Below are 22033 nucleotides of genomic sequence, written 5' to 3' on the forward strand. Positions count from 1 at the left end.
GCATTCTGAGAAAATCTTATTAATGTATTTATTATGCATTTCACACATTGCATTCATTTATATTGAACCATGACCAGATGGCATTATATACGCGTATATATGTAAATATATGTATATGGGATATGGAAAAAGGTTACTGCGTTATATACACACCACCACATGATCAGTTGGTATACGTTGATGATGTTGCCCATATTGACCGAGACGAAATGATGGGGTGCCCTCAGAGGCTTGATGATATTATGTACACCTATACATATGCATGACACGACATTTATATGCACGTGTATGACATTATAAATGTTTCAAGATTTACAAAGTTATTCAGATTTATAAATTGATTTCTTTATTCCATATTTCATCTATGTCTCTTATGTACTGATTTTCATGCCTTACATACTCAGTACAATATCCGTACTGACGCCCTATTTTTCAGGGCCTGCGTTTCATGCCCGCAGGTGCAGGTAGGCAAGTCGACGGTCCCCCTTCTTAGGATCCTTGATCATCGAGAGTTGGCATGCTCCATTTGATCCGGAGCTGCTTTTGATTTTGGTACGATATGCTTGTATATATATATGGGTATGACATAGTTCAGTCCTGTCTTTGTACAGTTGCATTTCTATTAGAGGTCTGTAGACAGATGTGTACAGTTGGATAGTATTTGTCCTTGTCGGTTTTTAATTTTGGGTATATAGTTATCTATCGCGGCCTTGTCGGCTCGCCCACTATAATCTGCACATATATGTATATATGTCTTTTAGACAGGTTTTCCTCGTGCATGTTACTCTCGTAATTCAGCAGGTGTTCTACAGGTAGGAATCGGGCACTCGTCGCGGCCCATCGGTTTGGGTCATGAAAAATGATGGACCGCCTCCCTGAGAAGAAAGAGGTTACCTTGGCCAAACTATCATCGACCGAGGTCCAACTTTGGAGTATTAAAGAGAAAAGCTCAGCCCAGGCCAAAAGGATTGAGGAGCTTGAAGTCGAGCTTGCTAAGGCCAATGCGGAGGTCGAGAAGAGAAAGGTCATGGCCAACAAGTCCATAGCCGTGTATCTGGATGATGCCGAGGCTACCCAAACTCAGTTGAGGGAGGCCGCCGATCGAGCGCAGTAGAGTAATGATCTGGCCAAGTGCCAATCTCGGAGGGAGACCCTCGAGGAAATTCATACTGGAGATTTTGACCTGTCCAAAGAGATAGCTCAGGCTAACGTGCTTGAAGCAGATGCTAGGTTGCTTGTCTCCTACGATGATGACGATGATGATGAAGGCAGCCAAGGCAGGTCTGATAAAGACAGGGGGGGCCCAAAGGAGAAGCTTCCCCTGATGAGAAGGTCGCCCCCCGTCGTAGTTAGGACTTTGTTATTTTTTTTCTTTTTTCTTTTTTTGTAAGACCTATGTCGGTCTCTTGTATGTATCCTTCTTCGTCAATATATAAAGGAATTTTTCTTTTGAATGCCTTCTCAATTTTTTCCTACAGACAGGTTTTTTGCCTTTTAAAACTTTAGCACAATCTTATGCTCTGAACGGTGCGTTCGAGATTTTGGTTTTGGGTGGCTTCCTCAAAGTCGCCACAGTCGAGTTCGAACAAGGTTTGAACTTAAAGCATAGGCCCTTTACGGTTTGTGTCAAATAATGATGAGTCCTCGAGGCATAGTCGAGTCAGTTTTTATTTGGGCTCATAGTAGTTGAACCTTTAGGTTCGGGTGGAGCGAAAACAAGATCTCAAATTCTAAGTGTATTTTCCCTTAAGATATTTAGGTTGGTCCGATATGGCCTGTAAAATATGGCTATTATCCCCCTCGTTCGGCTTAAAATACTTAGTAATTTTTTTTATGCCTCAGCATGCATTTTTTTAACCACAGGGTTTTTTGAGGGTTCGATGTCGATTGAAACCCTTCTGCCTTTTGTGCCTTAGCACATTTGTGTTAGTATATTTTGATACCTCTTAAGGTTTTTCGAGGGCTAATTTTATCGAAGCCCTTTTGATTATTTGCCGAGGGTAGCCTTTTTAACCAATTTTTCAAAAAATTCGAAGGCCTACTTTTATTGCGGGAATCGGACGTCTACGAGCCGCATTAATTTGGTCGTAGCCTTTGGGTATGCCTCTTAGGCTTATTCTCCCCGAGAATGATAGCCTTGGCCTATAGATCGAGGGGTGACTCTTTGAGGTCTTATGAATTTGAGCTTAGATAACTCGAATATGTCGATTATCGACGACAGTCCCCGAGTGTTTGAGGCATGTTTGGCCCTTGAGTCATTTCTCACAAAATCATAAGTATGGAGCTCTTACAGTAGAAATTTTTTTTGAGACACAAGATGTTTGATATATAAAAGAATGCTTCTTTGAATAATTTATACATGCGTACATATATTTCCATCGGGGCTCGACTAATTTATATGGACACTGTTCATCGACCATTTGGCCCTTTACAAAGTTTTCCTATCGAGACCCTTTGACATGAAGTATTTTCCTTGAAAATATAACATCCGAGGGTGATGCCCCCAGTATTCGAGGTTGATTGTAAAGAAGCCTTGGATACTGTTGAATTTTCCTCAGGTAGCACATAATTGTTGCTTTGTTAAAAACCTCATCGGAAAAACTCATTTGGGATAAAAACTGATCTAAGGGAAAAAGAGTGCAATGCGTGCTTTAAAACCTAAGGTCCTTGTGTTAAAGGGTTTCTGAACGTCTTCGATCGAACACCTGCAATAAGTTAGTATCAAATACAAATGGAAAGGGAGAAAGTCATACCTTAGCAATAATATCGTTTGAGGAGTGATATATTCCAATTGTTTGGCAATTGTTTTCCCTCCATTGTACCAAGTTTTAAGATCCCTTTCCTATGACACCATGATCCCTCCCAATTTGGGCCTAGTTTCCCTTCATTAGGATCTCGAGTGTTGATGGTGACTTTCCTCAGGACTAAGTCCCCGACTCTGAAGTGGCAAAGGTTGGTTCTCCTATTGTAGTATCTTTTGATTCGTTGCTTTTGTGCAGCCATTCGAACAAGTGTGTCTTCTCGTTTTTCATCCAATAATTTGAGGCTATTATTCATAGCCTCGTGATTTGATTCTTCTGTTGTGTATCGAAACCTTGCACTGGGTTCCCTGACTTCGACTGGAATCAAGGCTTCTAAGCCATATACTAAAGAGAATGGGGTTGACCTTGTACTGGACTTTGATATTGTTCGATATGCCCAAAAGACTTTGGATAGAATTTCTCTCCACTTCCCCTTAGCATCGTTCAACCTTTTCTTTAGGTTTTGAATGATAACCTTGTTCTTCGATTCAGTCTGTCCGTTCCCACTAGGGTGATATAGTGTTGATAATATCCTTTTTATTTTGTGGTCTTCGAGGAATTTTATTATTTTGCTGCCGATAAAGTATTTTCCATTGTCACACACTATTTCGGCAGGTATCTCAAATTGATAAACGATGTTATCCCAGATGAAGTCTATAACCTCTTTCTCTCTCACTTTCTCGAATGCCTGCGCTTCAGCCCATTTAGGAAAATAGTCAATCATAAATAAAATGAACTTAGCTTTACCTGGGGCCGATGGTAGAGGACCGACTATATCCATCTCCCATTTCATGAATGTCCATGGGGATATGACTAAATGAAGTTGTTCTCCAGGCTGATGGATCATCTGTGTAAACTTTTGACATTTATCACATTTTCGAACAAACTCCTTAGTGTCTTTTTTCATGCTATCCTAGTAGTATCCTACTCTAATGATTTTGTGAATCAATGATCCGGCACTGGAGTGGTTCCCACAAGTGCCTTCATGGACATCTCGTAAAACATAATCGGTGTCTCCTGGTCCTAAACATGCTGCCAATGGTCCATCGAATGTCCTTCTGTATAATGTTCCATCTTCAGCCAACGTGAATCGGGCAACTTTGGTTCGTAGGTCCCTCGACTCTTTAGGGTCTGATGGGAGCTTTTCGTTCTTCAAGTATTCAAAATATTTATTCCTCCAATCCCAGGTTAAACTTGTAGAGTTTATCTCGGCATAACCTTCCTCAATCACGGATCTCGAGAGTTAAACGATAGTCCCCGAGCTAATCTCGTCTTCCTCGACTGTTGACCCCAAATTTGCAAGTGCATCGGCCTCACTGTTTTGTTTTCGAGGTACATGCTCTAAAGTCCATTCCTTGAAACGGTGCAAAGTTACTTGCAACTTGTCTAAATACCTTTGCATTCTATCCTCTCGAACTTCGAAGGTTTTGTTTACTTGGTTCACCACTAAAAAAGAGTCACACTTGGCTTCAATGACTTCTGCTCCCAAGCTTTTAGCTAGCTCGAGAACTGCAATCATGGCCTCGTCCCCGGCCTCATTGTTAGTCAACCTAGGAGTTTTGATAAACTACCTAATAGTACTACCGATGGGCGGCTTTAAAACGATGCCTAGCCTGGACCCCTTCACATTCGAAGCACCGTCTGTGAAAATGGTCCATACCCCCGATAATGTGCCCAATTTTAACAAGAGTTCCTTTTTAACTTCGGGTACGAGGGTTGGCGTGAAATCAGCCACAAAGTCCTCTAGAACTTGAGACTTGATGGCCGTTCGAGGTTGATACTTGATATCGTACCCACTGAGTTTGATGGCCAATTTGGCCAATCAGCCTGATAGTTAGGGCTTGTGCAAAATATTATGAAGGGGGTAAGTGGTTAACACGCATATAGGGTGACATTGAAAGTATGGTTTTAACTTTCTAGAAGTGCTTATCAGTGCAAGCGTCAATTTCTGTAAGTGTGGATATCTAATTTTTGCTTCTCATAAGGTTCGACTCACATAATAAACGGTAAATTGTGTATCTTGATCTTCTCGAACTAGGACACCACTACCATGATTTTCGATACTGCCAAGTACAAGTAAAGTTTCTCATCTGCCTTTGGAGTGTGAAACAGTGGTGGGCTCGATAGGTATCACTTTAATTCCTCTACCGCCTGTTGGCATTCCAGGGTCCATGCGAAATCGATCTTCTTTTTGAGTAGAGAGAAAATTTGTGGCTTCGATCCGACAACCTCGAGATGAATCGGCCTAAATCAGCTATCCGTCCAGTTAGCCTCTGCATGGTCTTTACACTGTCCACGACGATGATGTCTTTGATGGCCTTGATTTTATTGGGGTTGATCTTGATCCCCCGATTCGATACCATGAAGCCTAGAAATTTGCCTGAACCAACCCCGAAAGCACATTTCTCGGAGTTGAGCTTCATGTTATATTTCCTCAAAATCTCAAACATTTCCTGCAAATGAGCCAAATGGTCCTCTGCACGCAGGGACTTAACTAGAATGTCATCAATATAAACTTCCATTGACTTACCTATTTATTCTTCGAACATTTTATTTCCTAGGAGTTGGTAAGTGGATCCTGCCTTTTTAAGCCCGAAGGGCATTACATTATAACAATATGTTCCATACTTGGTGATAAATGAAGTCTTTTCCTGGTCTTCTAGGTTCATTTGAATTTGATTGTACCCAGAATAGGCATCAAGAAAGGTAAGGATCTTGTGTCCAGCCATGGCGTCGATCATGCGATTGATGTTAGGCAGTGGAAAAGAATATTTGAGGCATGCCTTGTTTAAATGTTATAAATTACACACATTCTAAGTTCGTTCCCTTTTTTAGGGATTATGACTATATTGGCTAACCATTCGGGATATTTCACCTCCCAAATGGATCCTATTTTGAGAATTTCAGTTACCTCGTCCTTTATGAATGCATGCTTTACCTCGGACTGGGGTCTTCTCTTTTGCTTCACTGGTTTGAACATAGGGTCCAGGCTTAGATGATGCGTCATTATCTCCGGTGGAATCCTGTTATGTCTAAATCGGACCAAGCAAAACAATCAATGTTATCAATAAGAAATTGAATAAGCTTTTTCATGAGTTTAGGAGTTAATCTCGTTCCCAGGTATACCTTTCGCTCGGGCAGATACTCGATCAATATAACATGTTCCAGCTCTTCGACCATTGATTTGGTGGCGTCAGAATCTTCGGGAACTATAAAGGTTCGAGGGGTTATAAAATCCTCCTCTTCTTCTTCATCTTCTATCTCCTGCTTCCCCTATTCGGTCGAGGCTAGTGGCTGTGATTGCTATTTGTCTTCCTGTTTACCTTTGATGCTTGACCTTTCTGAGGTTGATAATGTCGATATCAGTGTTACCTCGTCGACCACAAACATTTCCTTTGTAGCATGTTGCTCCCCATATACTGTTTTTACACCGTCCAATGTCACTAATTTCATCACTTGGTGGAGAGTCGAAGGGACTTCCCTCATATTGTGGATCCACGGCCTTCCGAGTAGGGCATTGTACCTCATGTCACCCTCGATCACGTGGAACTTAGTATCTTGAATGGTTCCAGCCACGTTCACCGGCAGAGTAATCTCCCGTTTAGTTGTTTCACTGGCCATATTAAAGTCGTTTAAGACTCGAGCTGCGGGCACGATTTGATCTTGTAGGTCGAGTTGCTCCACGACCCTCGATCGAATGATATTCGCCGAGCTACCTGGATCCACTAAAATACGCTTAACTTGAACTTTATTTAATAAAATAGAAATTACTAGAGCATCGTTATGGGGCTGAGAAATGCCTTACTTCTTCGTCGTTGAATGATAAGGAGCCTTCGGGCACATAATCTCGGGTTCATTTTTCTTTAGCAATTAATACCTTAGTGCGTTTGAATATGGGTCCCTATGGCATGTCGACCCCACCGACGATCATATCAATGACATGTTGGGGTTGCTTCTATTTATTTTTCATGTCGGCGTCCCTGTCTCTGAAATGATTCTTGGCTCGATCGCTGAGGAACTCTCGAAGGTGGCCCTCATTGAATAGACGGCCTACCTCATCCCTTAATTGCCTTCAATACACGGTCATGTGACCATGCGTGCCATGATACTTGCACATCAAATTTGGGTTTCTTTGGAAAGGATCGGTCTGTATGGGTCTGGACCACTTTTGCTCTAAGTCCCCGAGAATTCTGTCCTCGATCACTTCTTCAATCATTCTGGGAAGAATTGCGTCTTGAACCATTATTCCTTCAATCTACTGTATATGGTTGATATTGTTCTCTATTCGACCTTGGCTCCTCGTCGACGTCCCTCTAGGTTTTAAATGCCGACTTGTTTGGATGTACTGACTCGGAAGGGGCTCCTAATTGGTCATCTTCGACCCTGATCTTCGAGTGATATCGATTGTGCACATCTGCCCAAGTTACAGCTGGATACTCGATCAAATTTTGTTTCAACTGACGTGATACTATCGAACTCCGCTCGTTCAACCCTTGGGTGAAAGCTTGAATGGCCTAATCATCTGTGACGGGTGGCAACTCCATGCGTTCTATTTGAAATCGGGGATACGAACTCCCTCAGTATTTCGTTATCCCTTTGTCTTGCCTTGAAAATGTCCGATTTTATTGTTGCGACCTTTATGGACCCGACGTGTGCCTTTACGAAAGAATCTGCCAACATGGCAAATGAGTCGATGGAATTTGGCAGCAGGTTGTGATACCAAATCACTGCTCCCTTTGAAAGGGTCTCTCCGAACTTTTTTGACAGCACATATTCGATCTCATCATCTTCTAAATTTTTAACCTTGATAGAGCATGTATATGAAGTAACATATTTGTTGGGATCAGTGGTCCCATTATATTTGGGTGTGTCTGTCATACGAAACTTCTTTGGGATAGGCTTCGGAGCCGCACTTTGAGGAAACGACTCTTGTACAAACTTCTTCGAATCCATCCCTTTCAAGATTGGTGGTGCCCCTGGTATCTTATCAACTCGAGAGTTGTATGTCTCTACTTTTTTATCATTAGCTTCGATTTTCTTCTCTCCTAACTCGAATCTCTTGGTGAGCTCCTCGAACATTTTCATTACTGCAGGATCGGTCCCCGATCCGTTACCATTCGACCTCTTTAGCATTGCTCGGTACGGCGAGTGATTTCCGGCTCAACCCCACTCGGAGTTGTATGTTGATTTTGAAGCTGAGCAATAGCGGCCTGCTGAGCCTGTGTCACCTCGAATATCACCTGGAGACTAACTCCCCCAACTCCTATGCCCTGTGTACCTTGGCCACCAGATCGGCCCTCTCTGTGCACACTCCCTTCGGGGACCGCACCTAGGTTCGCATTTAAAGCAATATGTGAACTGACATCGACTGGATCGGCAAACGGTTCTCCCCCGAGGTTAGCCGGTGGCACCCCGGATCCTGGAGTAATTACATTGTCATTTTCTGCGTGAAACCCGAGACGATCGTCACCATGTGTGGGTGCATTTTGTGAATTTTACATGTTTTAACCTGAAAGCAAAAATACTTGACAAGAACAAGCATGAAATAATGTGAGTTATCAGAATCAACACTGAACAATCACTATTATCCTTAGCCCCACGGTGGGCGCCAAACTGTTTACCTTGAAATTCGAGTAACAACTAAACTTATATTGTGGTTTTAATTATATGATTCAATCCAATACTAATTGATAGACAAGGAATTATATAGATAAATTAGGAGATAAGATAGATCAAACTAGTATGCGAGTGGAGTCTCGACCTCGATTCAAGACGGTCTCGAGATAGAGCAATAACAGTAAAGAAATGAAACAACAATGATGAACAGTAATGAATGGTAAGTACGATAAAAGATAAAAGAGCAGTGGATGTATGTATTCTTATTAGTGAATAATCCTGCTTACAAATGAATGGGATCCCTTTTTATATAATAGAGGGGTACTAAATAAGGTACACTTCTAATTATAATAGGAAACCATATTAACATCTAATTAACCGCTATAGATTGATCCGTTCCGAGATTCACGCCATGATCCTCGACCAATCATGGATATCTCGCCTTTTCCGTTATCAGGCTACGCCGATACCACTCGAAGTCTGCCTCTTTCTGGTAGCAATCGATGTCTACCTCGATCCGGACTCGATGTCCCAGCTCTTCGACGTGATGTTCTTACCCCGACCAAAGAATGAAATCGAATAGTCCCGATTCCTACCGTATACAACATTGTTACCTTGAAAGTTTCTAAGTGACGTAAACATCATTTTTGTCATTAAACTTTGATTTTACCTATTTAGAGAGATCCGTTCAGTTCATGTATAACATTAAATAACGGACTTGTGTGACATTAGAAAAATTAGCTTCAGTCGTCGTCAATTTACGGCTCGAAAAGAGTGTTTCATATTAGTCGCCTTTATATTTGTACACATGTAATTAGGAAACAGAAAGCAACACCACAGACGAATTTATTCATTCGATAGTTACTCGACTCCGAAAGATATGCATATGACCAACAAGGGTTACGGTGGAATGGTAAATATGCGTTCATCCTTGACCAGAGATTTTGGGTTCGAGTTCTTGGGTATGAAGTCTTTGTTAGGAAGTGTTTTACCCTAAATATGGAACTTTCCGATGCGAATCCTTAGTCGAACCCCAATGTGAATAACGGACACCGGGTGGGAAACCAAAAAAACAAATGAGCATATGGCAAGGGAAAGAGGAGTGTGTGTGCGCAAACTTCTCTTCTTTGTCTAAATATGTCAAACATTTTGGAACATCCTAACTTAAAAAAATGTCATGGCTCGCGAGAATTCAAAGCGAGCAATAGTAATTAAGCAAAGGATAATCATCAAATGCGGGCGATTCCTTGCTCTATTTCCGTCGCGTTACAAGTTTGACAAACTAATAAATCTGATAAAATAATAACTTCCACTTAAGACTTGCTTCTCAGTCACTCTATCTGGTTAGACATTCCTGACTCTAATTTATTTTTCATAAGTCATAACCCTACTCTAATTTTAAGTATATGTAAAACAAGAAGAAGTGGGAATTTGGCTTTATAATTGACGATACTATTGGCAGGTATTTAGCATTAGGGAAAACTAGAAGGTGGACGCCATCCTGGGCTCTATAGCCATGATGGTATTAGCAGGTTGTAGTAAAAATAGCATGGTCTAACTAGTTTTCGGACTGGTCATTCAAAAATAACCAGCGTTTACTAAGTCAATGAAAGATAACCACTATTTTGCTGCAGCAGAGATCGGTCCAGCATAATATACTGGAGTTCGGTGCACCTGTGTATGAATTTCCAGCATATTATGCTGGACCGGTATACTTTGCTGGCTCCAGTATAATATACTAGAGAGCGGAGCACCGGTGCTCCAAACTCCAGTAAATTATACCGAACCGGTATATTATACTGGAACTCCAGTATATTATGCTGGAGTATTTTTCCGGATTTTAAAACAATGTTTTCGTTCAGATTTATCTTTACATGAAAAATGGCTAAATTTCGATTACTTTTAAAATTGGGCTATTTTTAAATGACCACTTGTAAATCTGACTATTTTTTAATTTCTCCGCAGGTTGCAAGGATGGAAAAAAAATGATACAAATAGTCACCTTTAAGGATGCTGTTTAAAATATAGTCAGCATTATAATCGTCACAACATAAAATGCGGCAAACTTCTTGAAAGATGGCTACACGAACTTCAGATTATTTTTCTGATGTTTGATTGTATATATTCGTCCATTAACAATATCCTACTATTAGGGGTGTACATGGACTGTGTTAGTTCGGGTTTTATCAAAACCAAACTAAACCAATTATATCGGTTCGGATTTGTTCAGTTTTGTTGGATTTTTCGGTTTTTTGTTACTTAAATATTATTTCAATTTTACTTTGTTAAATTTTTGATAAATATATATATGTTTAGTAAAAATATAAAACAATTGAGAAATATATTACCTATTAAAATATTCTTATGAGAAAACTTTCTTAGTAACACATAATAGTTATTTTTTTAATCGTCTGACAATAATATTTCGTTGATGCAAACTTTTAAGGTTAACCGAATTTAGTAATTAAACATAAAAATCAATATAATACCTAAATAATAATTATCACTTCACATCCGAAAAGATATAACAATTTAATAGATTTTAACATGTGATATGAATATAGAAGAACAAACAGATTGACGCATTTCAGTAATACTTGATGAGAAAGTGATCATACAACCCATTATTTAAGGTTAATAAATATGGAGCACTTCATATACTATTAAATATTATATTCCGCAAGAGAATCCCAAATATTTCTAAACATTTTTTAAAGAAAATTCTATATAAAATCTTAAAAGTATATATAAAAATTATATATTTATATGCCGGTTTGATTCGTTTTTTTTTACTCAATACCAAATAAATCAAACCAAACTTAATCAGTTTTTTAATCGGTTTGGTTTGACTTTTCGGTTTGTATACCCCCTTACCTACTATAGTGGTTTTCTAACTTTGTTATCTTGTAAGGCAGAGGGGTCTATGTCAAGTTTAGCACTTTGTTGTCTTTATATATTATGAACAACAGCCGTAAAAGTGGATTTGACACCGTATAACATTGCATTTACATAATTGGCATTTTATTATCCTTAAATTTAGTTTGACAGTAGAAGCCCAAAAACTTTGACACTAATAACCTAATCCCATACAGACCCGATTTTTAAACCCCTCGAATACCGATATAGGGGAGATTTTTAAGATTCACGCTTGCACGATATATCTCTTCAGAATCGTAACTATCCAGTCCACCCAAATAAGCACAAACACAGAAACTATCTTTCCTTCAAAAATCAAAAAGGGTGCGCAGAATTTTCAACAATCATGCGCCCATTTGAATATCAATTTGCAGAATTCAGATTCAATAATTAGAGCTTTCTTCAATAACAAATTTCTATATTTTCAGTTCAAAGAAATCGGTAGAAGAAGGTTTTCAATCTCTCTGAACAAGAACAAATTCAATGACTACTTTGCCGATTTTGACACAGCACGGTAGACATTGGGATAGAACCAATCTATTTGTAGATTACTCAATTGAAGGCGTGGTGATTAGTACATATATATATAGTTTGGTGATTTTGTTGCTATAATTTCAAAATAATTGATGGTTGATACTACAATTAATTTGATTGGAATTGTGTACAAGTGCAACGATGATTCACCATAAATGATGATACTCAATGATATGAGATTGCATGTATATATCGAGTTGAAGAAGAAAAATTATACTTTTAATGTGTATCCACTGTGTTTAACAGTGAAGGAGAGAGATATGCACGTTTTTAATCTAAACGAGAAAAATTCATCTAGCTGCCTTCAATTTGCTGGTACATATGATATACATAATATACTTTAGTTGATTGGGTTTAATAATGTAGATGACCCTGAAGTTGTAGATTTTGAGAAAACTCCAATAATAGATGATCCTGTAAATAGTACTGTTGCGGAAGACCAACTTTACAAGGACAAGGAGACACTAATGATTGTGTTGAAAAACTACGCAATTCGAAAAAAATTTAGTTTAAGGTTGATCGATCAAGTCCATCAAGATATGAATGTATATCTAACTTTAATAATTGTATACAATCGTGAAGTCTTTATATTAATGATCTACGATAGTTTCTCTAAGTTTACTTGCTATTTATAAATTTGGATGTTGTTATATACTGCCTTGTATGTGTCAATGACCATTGTGCGTGATTTTTCAAGTCTTCAACTCTGGACAAGTCAAAAATTTAAGGATTAGAAAATTCAGTAAGGTCACACATGTTCGACAAATGATAGATTGTTTACACAACAAGTAACTACTGCTATTGTAATTGTAAGAATTATCTGTGATAATATGTTGATGCTAAAACAGTATACACTGCAAATGACATAATGAAAGACATGAAAAAAATGTTATGGTATTGACTTAAGCTACTGGAAGGCAAATAGATCAAAGCAAAAGGCACTTCAGTTTTTGAGAGGGAACCCAAGTAAGTCATATGCAAAGTTGCTAAGCTACTTATATACGTTGATACATTTCAACCCCGTATCAGTTGTGAGTTGAAGTAAATCGGATGAAGGACACTTCATATATGCTTTTGTCGCATTATATGTATCAATTAAGGAAGAGTTCTACAAACTTATTGTTTTGGTTGATGGTAGTTTCTTTAAAGCAACATATATAGATGCGTTACTCACAGCTTGCTCGCAAGATGCTGGAGGTTTGTTTTAGAAAATATTTACTGTATTTCATTATTCATATTCATGTATATCCATGTATCACATTGTATATTAGTGAATCCGCATATGTATATCATGCATCTTATGTGTATATCCATGTCTACTTGTATATTTCTTTTATAACCGTGCATATTGATTATACATCTGTAATAATCCGAATTTTCTTATATATATTTAATAATTGTGAGCTTGGAAAATTACTTTTATTTATAGCTATTGGGCCAAATACTAAGTTAGCAGAAGGGAATGTATTATACTATATAAGATAGTACATTATATAAGTGGCTAGTGGGCTAATTACTATAAATTGAGAATTTGAAGTAAGTGACCTTGTAAAAATTGCACGAGACGTTCTATACCCATTTTTTTAAAAGGTTTTAACTTGTACCGACTTTTTAAACAACTTCAGCCCCCTTTCTTCTCCTCCTCCTCCTTTTTCTCATCCTCCTCCTCCTCCTCCTCCTGCTCCTTCTTCTTCTTCTTCTGCTGCTGTTGCTGCTGTTGGTGCTACTATGAAACTTCAGCTCATGGGATGATTGCCATAAATATGTTTATCAGATTATTTAAAAATAAATTATAAATAATTACGTAAGTTAGTTAACAATAATTTGTAAATATTTCCACATACGTAAATTAGTAGACAATGATAATTCTGTTCTTTTCACGTTTATTGTTTCCAAATTTTATGATTTAGATATTGTTGGTAATCTGATTATTTATTTAGTATGTGAGAAAGCTTTTTCAAAAACTTCAGCTTATATAGTGCTGAAATTTTTACAAATGAACTAAATAACTTCAGCATCTTCTACTGAAGTTTTTGAAAAACTTTTATGACAAAACTAATGAATCCAGGACAAAAAAACTTCAGCGTTTAGTGCTGAAGTTTTTACAAATGACCTAAATAACTTCAGCATCTTCTGCTGAAGTTTTTGAAAAAGCTTATCTAGGATAAAAAAAAAACTTCAGCTTATTTAGTGCTGAAATTTTTATAAATGAACTAAATAATTTCAGCATCTTCTGCTGAAGTTTTTGATAAAGCTTAATGACAAAACTAATGAATCCAGGACAAAAAAAACTTTGGCTTATTTAGTATAATTACAAACAAAAATTTCAGTAAATAGAGAATAAAACTTCAGCTATAATGCTTAAGTTCAGCAATTGAGAACAAAACTTCAGCTACTATGCTTAAGTTCAACAATTACACACAAAAACTTCAGCAAATAGAGAACAAAACTTCAGCTACTATTCTTAAGTTCCGCAATTACAAACAAAAACTTCAGCAAACTTGCTACTTCAGACATGTCTACTAGAATGCTAAAGTTTTGCGTGATTGTCTTTGCTACTTCAGACCCGTATGCTGAAGTTACGCAAAAAAGTGGGTACGCTTGCAATTTTTTTTGTAAAGCGATCACAAGTTAAAACGTGACCCAAAAAGAGGGTATTGATGCAAATCTTCCAGTAACGTTGGTCGTTATTTAAAAAAAGTAATAAGTGGGCTAAGCCCACTCTTTTTAATATCCTCTTTGTCAGATTATCTTAGGAGTTAGATATACTAAAGCTTATATATTTGAGAAGGGAAAGGATAAAAAAAGGGTAAGCAAAGAGCGCTCGTGAAATTTGCCGGCAACGTGAACCAACAAGATAGCAGCCTAAGAATTTCTAACGTTAGGTATGGATCAAGTTTGGGTTCATTAGCAATATAAGTTGATGCAATATTGTAAATGAAATATAGTGATGCTAATGATGAATCAATGATTGGATGATAAAGATGAGACATAATGATTTGTGGATTTATACAAGATATATGGAATGTTAAAAACTACTGCTATAAAAATATTTTGGGATGTAGTTTCTGTTGACTCTATTTTACTTAGGAGATATCATGAAACTAAAGTGGGAGACATAGTAATTTGCCAATGATCGGCACAATAATTATGGTAATGATTTATGCAAGGATGAGATTTTAAAAATTTGGTGAAAAAATATGGTTCAACTTACTATTTATGCTACTGTTATTTTAATTAAGACATATAATTATTAAACCATGATAGGAAGCAATCATATAGCGGTGAGATTATTAACCATTTGAAGAATTTGAGTATAAGCCAACGTGATGGTTTCAGATGCCACTGTGTGGCAATTTTTTTCCGCTAAAGTGCTTCGTTTGATATTATTTTGTCTACGGATTTTTATGAATTGGACCGGGGGGGTTAACTTTGAGTTTGACTTGTCCTACAATTATAAAAAATTATTCACCTAGATTAATTGGGACGTGTTATTCAATATTTTGAATAGATTGAGGTCACCGGATGTCGTTTGGTTGGTGTTTTAGACTTTACAATATTTGGGAACTTCCCGTTAGCGAGCTAAGTGAGACTTTAAACTTTGATGCTTGCTTTTCCAAAATCCGTTTTTAAAGTTTGTTTTGTTTGCCTGGTCCATGTGTTGGGACGAGCGTGCGCTTGACAGAATCGATGGTCTTTGACCTGCCGCAAATATATATTATTTTGTAAAAAACTGAAATTATTTAATAAGTACTTTGTGATGTGGTGTAATGTAGCATAGCCTCGTGCTATGGTGTTAGGGCATTAGAAATTATTTCCTCGCCGTCTTGATATATTTGGGGTGTTGTGTATGCAACCGTAATATATTTGGGGCATTGTGTATGTCGCCGTGATAGATTTGGGACATTGTGTATGATGTTGTGGACTCATTTAGGTATTTGGTGTGATGATCCAAAAGGTGATCTCTTGTTTTAGAAGTCAAATCTGTGTTCTGAGGCCTTAAAAACCTCCTTTCGTTTTACCTCGATTTGCTTGCACGGTCCGGGTACGTTTCCGGAAAGCTTTTTATGTGAAATTTAAGAAAAAGATTGATTTTGACCTTTGAAATTGATTAAAGTTGACTTTGGTCAATAATTTTGGTAAACGGACCCGGACCCGTGATTAGACGGTTCCGTAGGATCCGTAGTAAAATATGGAACTTAGGCGTATGCCCGGAATCGAATTCCGAGGTTCCTAGCCCAAGAAAAGAATTTTTAAAGAAAATTATTTGCTGGATAATATAAGGACTTTTGGAAATGAAATGGTGTGTGATCTTGATGGTATAGGGCCCATATTTTAGTTTCGAAACCCGGTACAGGTTTAAAATAATAATTAAGTCTAATCTGTGAAATTTGGTAAGAATCGGAGATCGGGACCCATAGTTGAGAAAATGGAAATTTCAATATTCTTAAGAATTTCATGAATTTTGGTGCTAAATTTGTAGTTTTTGATGTTATTTTGATGATTTGATCGCACGAGCAAGTTTGTATGATATTTTTAGACTTGTGTGCATGTTTGGTTTGGAGCCCGGAGGGCTCAGTTGATTTTTGGATAGGCCACGGGGTGATTAGAACTTAGGAAAACTCAGCTGATGCATTTGGTGTTTTGCACAGGCCTCTGATCTCGCAATTGCGAGATCAGGCTTCGCAATTGTGAATTGAGCAGGCCTGAGAAATGCGACAATAATGTCGTAAATGCGAACCAGGCCTGGGCAGGCCATCCTCGCAAATGCGACATTTTGGCCGGAATTGCAAAGGCCCCTTATGTCGCAAATGCGACATTTTTATCGCAAATGCAATTGATGCAGAATTTCAAAGGGGTCGCAATTGCGAATCCCTGATCGAAATTGCGATAACTACAGCCTGTTAAGTGAGATTTCGGACAGGATTTTCACCATTTTTCAATTCTCTCAAACCCTAAACATCCCTAGGCAATTTTTCAAAGACCCAAAGTTCTCCACATCATAGGTAAGTGATTTCTAACTCATCTTCTTCAATCTAATTCATCTTTTTACATGATTTCACTTTAAAATCTAGGGTTTTTCATGGGAAATTGGGTATTTTTGGGTAGAAATTAGAATTTTCAAATTTTGGGGATTTGGACCTCAATTTGAGGTCAGATTTCAAAACCAATTGCATATTTGAGTTCGTGGGTGAATGGGTAATCGGGTTTTGCTTCGAACTTCGAGTTTTGACCAAGCGGGACATGGGTCGATTTTTGACTTTTTGGGAAAAACATTGGGAAATCTATATTCACGCATTAGAGTTGGTTTATTTAGCATTTATTGATGTTATTAAGCACATTATGACTACATACAAGCGGATTGGAAGTGGAACCGAGAGATAAAGCAGTAATTGAGGCTTGATTTTGTCTGTGGAATTGAGGTAAGTGTTTGGTCTAACCTTAGCTTGAGGGAAAAAGAGTTGTGGTCTTATTTGCTACGTGTTAGTGTTGAGTACGACATATAGGTGTGGTGATGATTATCTATATATTGGTGTAAAGCATGCTCGTGAATCTTATACCATGATTGTTGTGACTCTATTATGTACTGTTCATGCTTAAATTGATGATTATCAATGTTGAATGATAATTTCTTGGAAATTGACCATTGTTGAGTAATGACTCAAGTTGAGATTTATTTTGTGAAGTAACTGTTGAAACGATATGGTTATAGTTGATTCCCTTGCCAGGATGTTATTGTTTTTATTATTGATTCCTTTGCCGAAACATATTGTTTCTATTGTTTGGGTGAGGAAGAGTGTAAATCACTAAGGGAGATGCCGTGCATGATATTGTGAGTGAGTGTTAATGCACGAAGGGTGATGCCCTGCGCGATATTGTGAGTATTAATGCACGAAGGGTGATGTCGTGCCATGATTTGAAAGCTAATGCACGGAGGGTGATGCAGTGCACGATATTGTGAGAGTTAATGCACGAAGGGTGATGCCGTGCCATGATTATGAGAGTTAATGAACGAAGGATGATGCCGAGCCATTTCTGTTGTTTCTTATGGTGAGGATGAGAGTAAAAACATGAAGGGTGATGTCGTGCACGTGTTACTATTTCATTATTCTTGATTGATACAAATATGGTGTTCATTATGCTTCTCTATTGAATTACTGTTAGAACTTGATATTCCCCGCAGCATGTTCCCCTTCCCATATTTATCTGTTATTTCCTGTTATTATTGTTCTGTTCATATATGATTCAACTACACAGGTTTATAAGTTTGTTGTGTCCTAGCCTCATCACTACTTTGCCAGGGTTAGGCTCGACACTTACCAGTATATGGGGTTGGTTATACTGATACTGCACTCTACACTTTCTGTGCAGATTTTGGTGTTGGACCTCGTGAGTAGATCGTGGGTTGCTACCTTCAGTCCATAGGAGACCCAAGGTAGATCTGCCGGCGTTTGGAGACTCTGGGGTCCCCTTCTTTATGTTTTAGATATGCTGTCTCTTTTATTTCGAGAATAGTTGTATTTCATTTAAACCAATGTTTGTAGAAATCTTTAGATGTTTGTGACATTGTGACACCAGATCATTGGGTAGTCTTGATTTAGAACTTAAGTCGTTATGTAACTTTTGCATATTATACCTGCTTAGTTTTATTTGCAATTTATTACTGTTTGGGTTAATAATCAATGTGTTAGAATGTATCGGTTGGCTTGCCTAGATATCACTAGTAGGCGCCATCACAATCCCGACGGTGGAAAATCCTGGCCGTGACAAGTTGGTATCAGAGCTCTAGGTTGCCTAGGTCTTACAATTCACGAATAAGCAAGGTAGAGTCTGAGCGATCGGTACAGAGACGTCTGTGCTTATCCCACAGAGGCTGCAGAGTTTAGGAAAAACTTCACATCTATTCTTTCTTGTCGTGCGACTTGATTTCTCAATGCTAATTGAACTTTCACTCTGTTTTTTCGCAGATGGCGAGAACATGTACCGCTTCATCAGCTGACCAGCAGCCCGAGCCCTGATCACGCCCAACTATGCCTTATAAAAGACAAAACGGTCATTGCAAATATAATCTGGTTTTTAAGTCCAGAGTCGAATCCTCAAAGAACTAACCTATCTATCACAACTCTTAGTGATGCTAATACAAGCTCAAACAATTTCCGAATACAAGATTTTTTAAAATAAATATTGGGTTCTGTTTAACTAAAGTAAACTGATATTAAGACTAACAATATTCTAAATCAAAGATAACTCAATGGTAAAAATATCTAGGGTATTAATTTTCTCAATTGCTAGTTTAAGTCTTAACTCTTTTTTATAAATCTCGCCGTAATACTCTATGAGGATTATGAGCGATGAGTTACCGCAATTATCTCTCGATCAACTACGATGATTACTAGAGCATTCTCTCGAACTACTCTAGCTGATAATTTATGCATATCTGAATTATCCCACCAAAGTTTCATTATCTTTAACCCCACTTTTAAGTTCAAGTAATGAATCTTTTCAATTACCCAAAAGTGGTGTTGTTCAACAATAATCTAACCTAGTATTCTTTCTCAAGCAACACAAGGCAATTAGTCACAATTAATCAAGGGTCCATTCAATTAATCACCATACAAAACATAGTTGAACAATCATATAATAAACCCGGCTCGATTATAACAAAATTGAGTCAAAACTTCATCTAACAATTGGTTCCATCAACCATAGATTAAATGTTTAGGTACTCATAGCAAAACAAGAATAAACCATAAAATCATTCATAATTCACAAGAAGAAGAATGAAAACTCCAATGGTGTCTTGATCTTCACACACTTGTTCTTGCCTCCAATTCAGTCTAAAAACAAGTTTTACCTTCACTTGGGCGAGTTTGTTAAGTTTATATAGGGTTAGGATAAGTTTTCCACGTTTTACACTTTAGCCCTTAGACTTCTTGGCCTTCGCCAGATCGACCGCAGTCGCGTGACAACCGCGGTGATTTACGACCATTCTACTTTTCGCTTTTCTTCCACAGCGTTCCAGCCGCGGCACGACCGCGGTCGCGGTGGAATATCGCCAGTTTTTCTTCACATTTTCTTGCTCGTTTTCATCCGGGCTCTTCTACGTTTGGCCTTTTATCTACATATTTGACTCCAAAATACTATATATCCTCCTCCTAACTCGGAGTAACTCCTGCAAAGCATAAAAACCTCAATTAGTGTATTTTGTTATCATTTAGCACTTAAAACATCAATAAAGTATGGTTAATTTAGAGCATACATAGCATCTACATCGCATAATATAGGCTATTATCAACACCCCACACTTAAATCGTTGCTAGTTCTCTAGAAACAAATCCACACTCTATAGGCCTAATCATCAATAGGTCACTTCCTTACTACTTATACCAAGAATAATTCACAGAGATAGACTACCTTAGCGTAACCTCCTAACCTCAAGAGTGGACTCTCTTTCTAGCCACGTAAAGTACCTCACCGGCTTCCATACTCTCAGTCAGAGGTCCAGCCTTACCTTTCCTACATGAATCATGTGCCTACTCACCACAAAAGAGACTCGTGTCATGTCATTATAATTCACACACTGAGGAATTCAAATACGTAAGATTTCACTAACCCTCAGAAATAAATTCTTATGTCACAAACAACGCACCATAGGCTTTCCCGTAATATAATACTCGACTAATCGAGCCCATTTGATCTAGAATCAATTAGGACTTTATTTGATTGCAATTTTGGCTGTGGGACAGGTAAGATACATATGGGTATAGTGACTATACCTCCCTAAGCAATTCAATACATTTTTCACTTTTAAGCCCATAACTTTGTCAAACCTTCATTCCACCTTTACATCATTGAGTTACACCCCCTACTTCTTTAAGCACATTTACATCAAGAGTCACCACTTATCGAGGAAATATATATATATATATATATATATATATATATATATATATATATATATATATTTCAATTCAAGTGGCTCTTATTCTTTTTTTTAACACAATGCACCTTTCTCCTTATTTCATTAGATCCACTCAAAAACCCAACCAACCACCCCACACTTTAACTTTTCCATACTCATTACAATTCAAGTGCTTCTAAGAGGTGATAGGGTTCAAAAATATAGACAATTCACAACTTGGGTAAGGCTTGTAATGTGGTTTCCAAAGAATAGGATTACAGGCTCAACGGGTGTGACGACCCGACACGTCATCTCATGAGTTGCCGCTCTGTTTCCCCCATTTTTGCTTCTTATTGATTTTTCTATCGGTTCTATATGTGATCAGTTTGGTTGGCTCGGGTTCGGAAAGGATTTGGTAAGGTTTGGCACACTTAGTCTCTTTTGAGGAAGCTTAAGTTGAGGGCTCAAATGTGAGTTCTGATGGTCCAGATAGTGTCGGGAGGTGATTTGGGAATTAGAAGCGTGATCGAAATAGGTTTTGGAGGTCCGGAGTAGATTTAGGCTTGAATTGGCGAAATTGGATTTTTGGCGTTTTTCGGTTGATAGGTGAGATTTTGATATAGGGGTCGGAATGGAATTTTGAGAGTTGCAGTAGTTCCGTTGTGTCATTTGGGATGTTTGTGCAAAATTTCAGGTCATTCGGACGTGGTTTGGTTGGGTTTGTGATCAAAAGCGGAATTCGGAAGATTTTGGAAACTTAGGCTTGAATCCGATGAGTTTTGGTTGATTTGATGTTGTTTGAGGTGTTTTAAAGATTGGTATAAGTTTGAATAAGTTTATGGGGTATGTTTGTGTTTTTTGGTTGAGGTCCCGGGGGCCTCGGGGTGATTTCGGATGGTTGACAGAGAGTTTCGGAGTTTGGTGGAGCTGCAGATTTTTGCTGCTTCTGTTGTTTCCGCACCTGCGGATTGGGGACCGCAGGTGCGACGCCACAAATGCGGAAGATCGGTTGCAGCAGCGGAAGATGGTGAAGTTGGCAAGAACCACAGAAGCGATTGTGGGATCGCACCTGCGATGGCGCAGGTGCGGCTTGTGCATCGCAAATGCGGTGGTCTTGACCGCAGAGGCAGTACCACAGAAGCGGGTAATTGGCTGCAGATGCGAAATCCCTGGGCCAAAACATATAAATTGTTTCCTTCGCGATTTTTGAGCTATTTCACCATTTCTAAATCGGCTTTGGAGCTTTTTGGACGATTTTGAAGAA

This window comes from Nicotiana sylvestris, chromosome 9, assembly GCF_000393655.2.
Source record: "Nicotiana sylvestris chromosome 9, ASM39365v2, whole genome shotgun sequence".
In the NCBI taxonomy this organism is placed as follows: domain Eukaryota; kingdom Viridiplantae; phylum Streptophyta; class Magnoliopsida; order Solanales; family Solanaceae; genus Nicotiana; species Nicotiana sylvestris.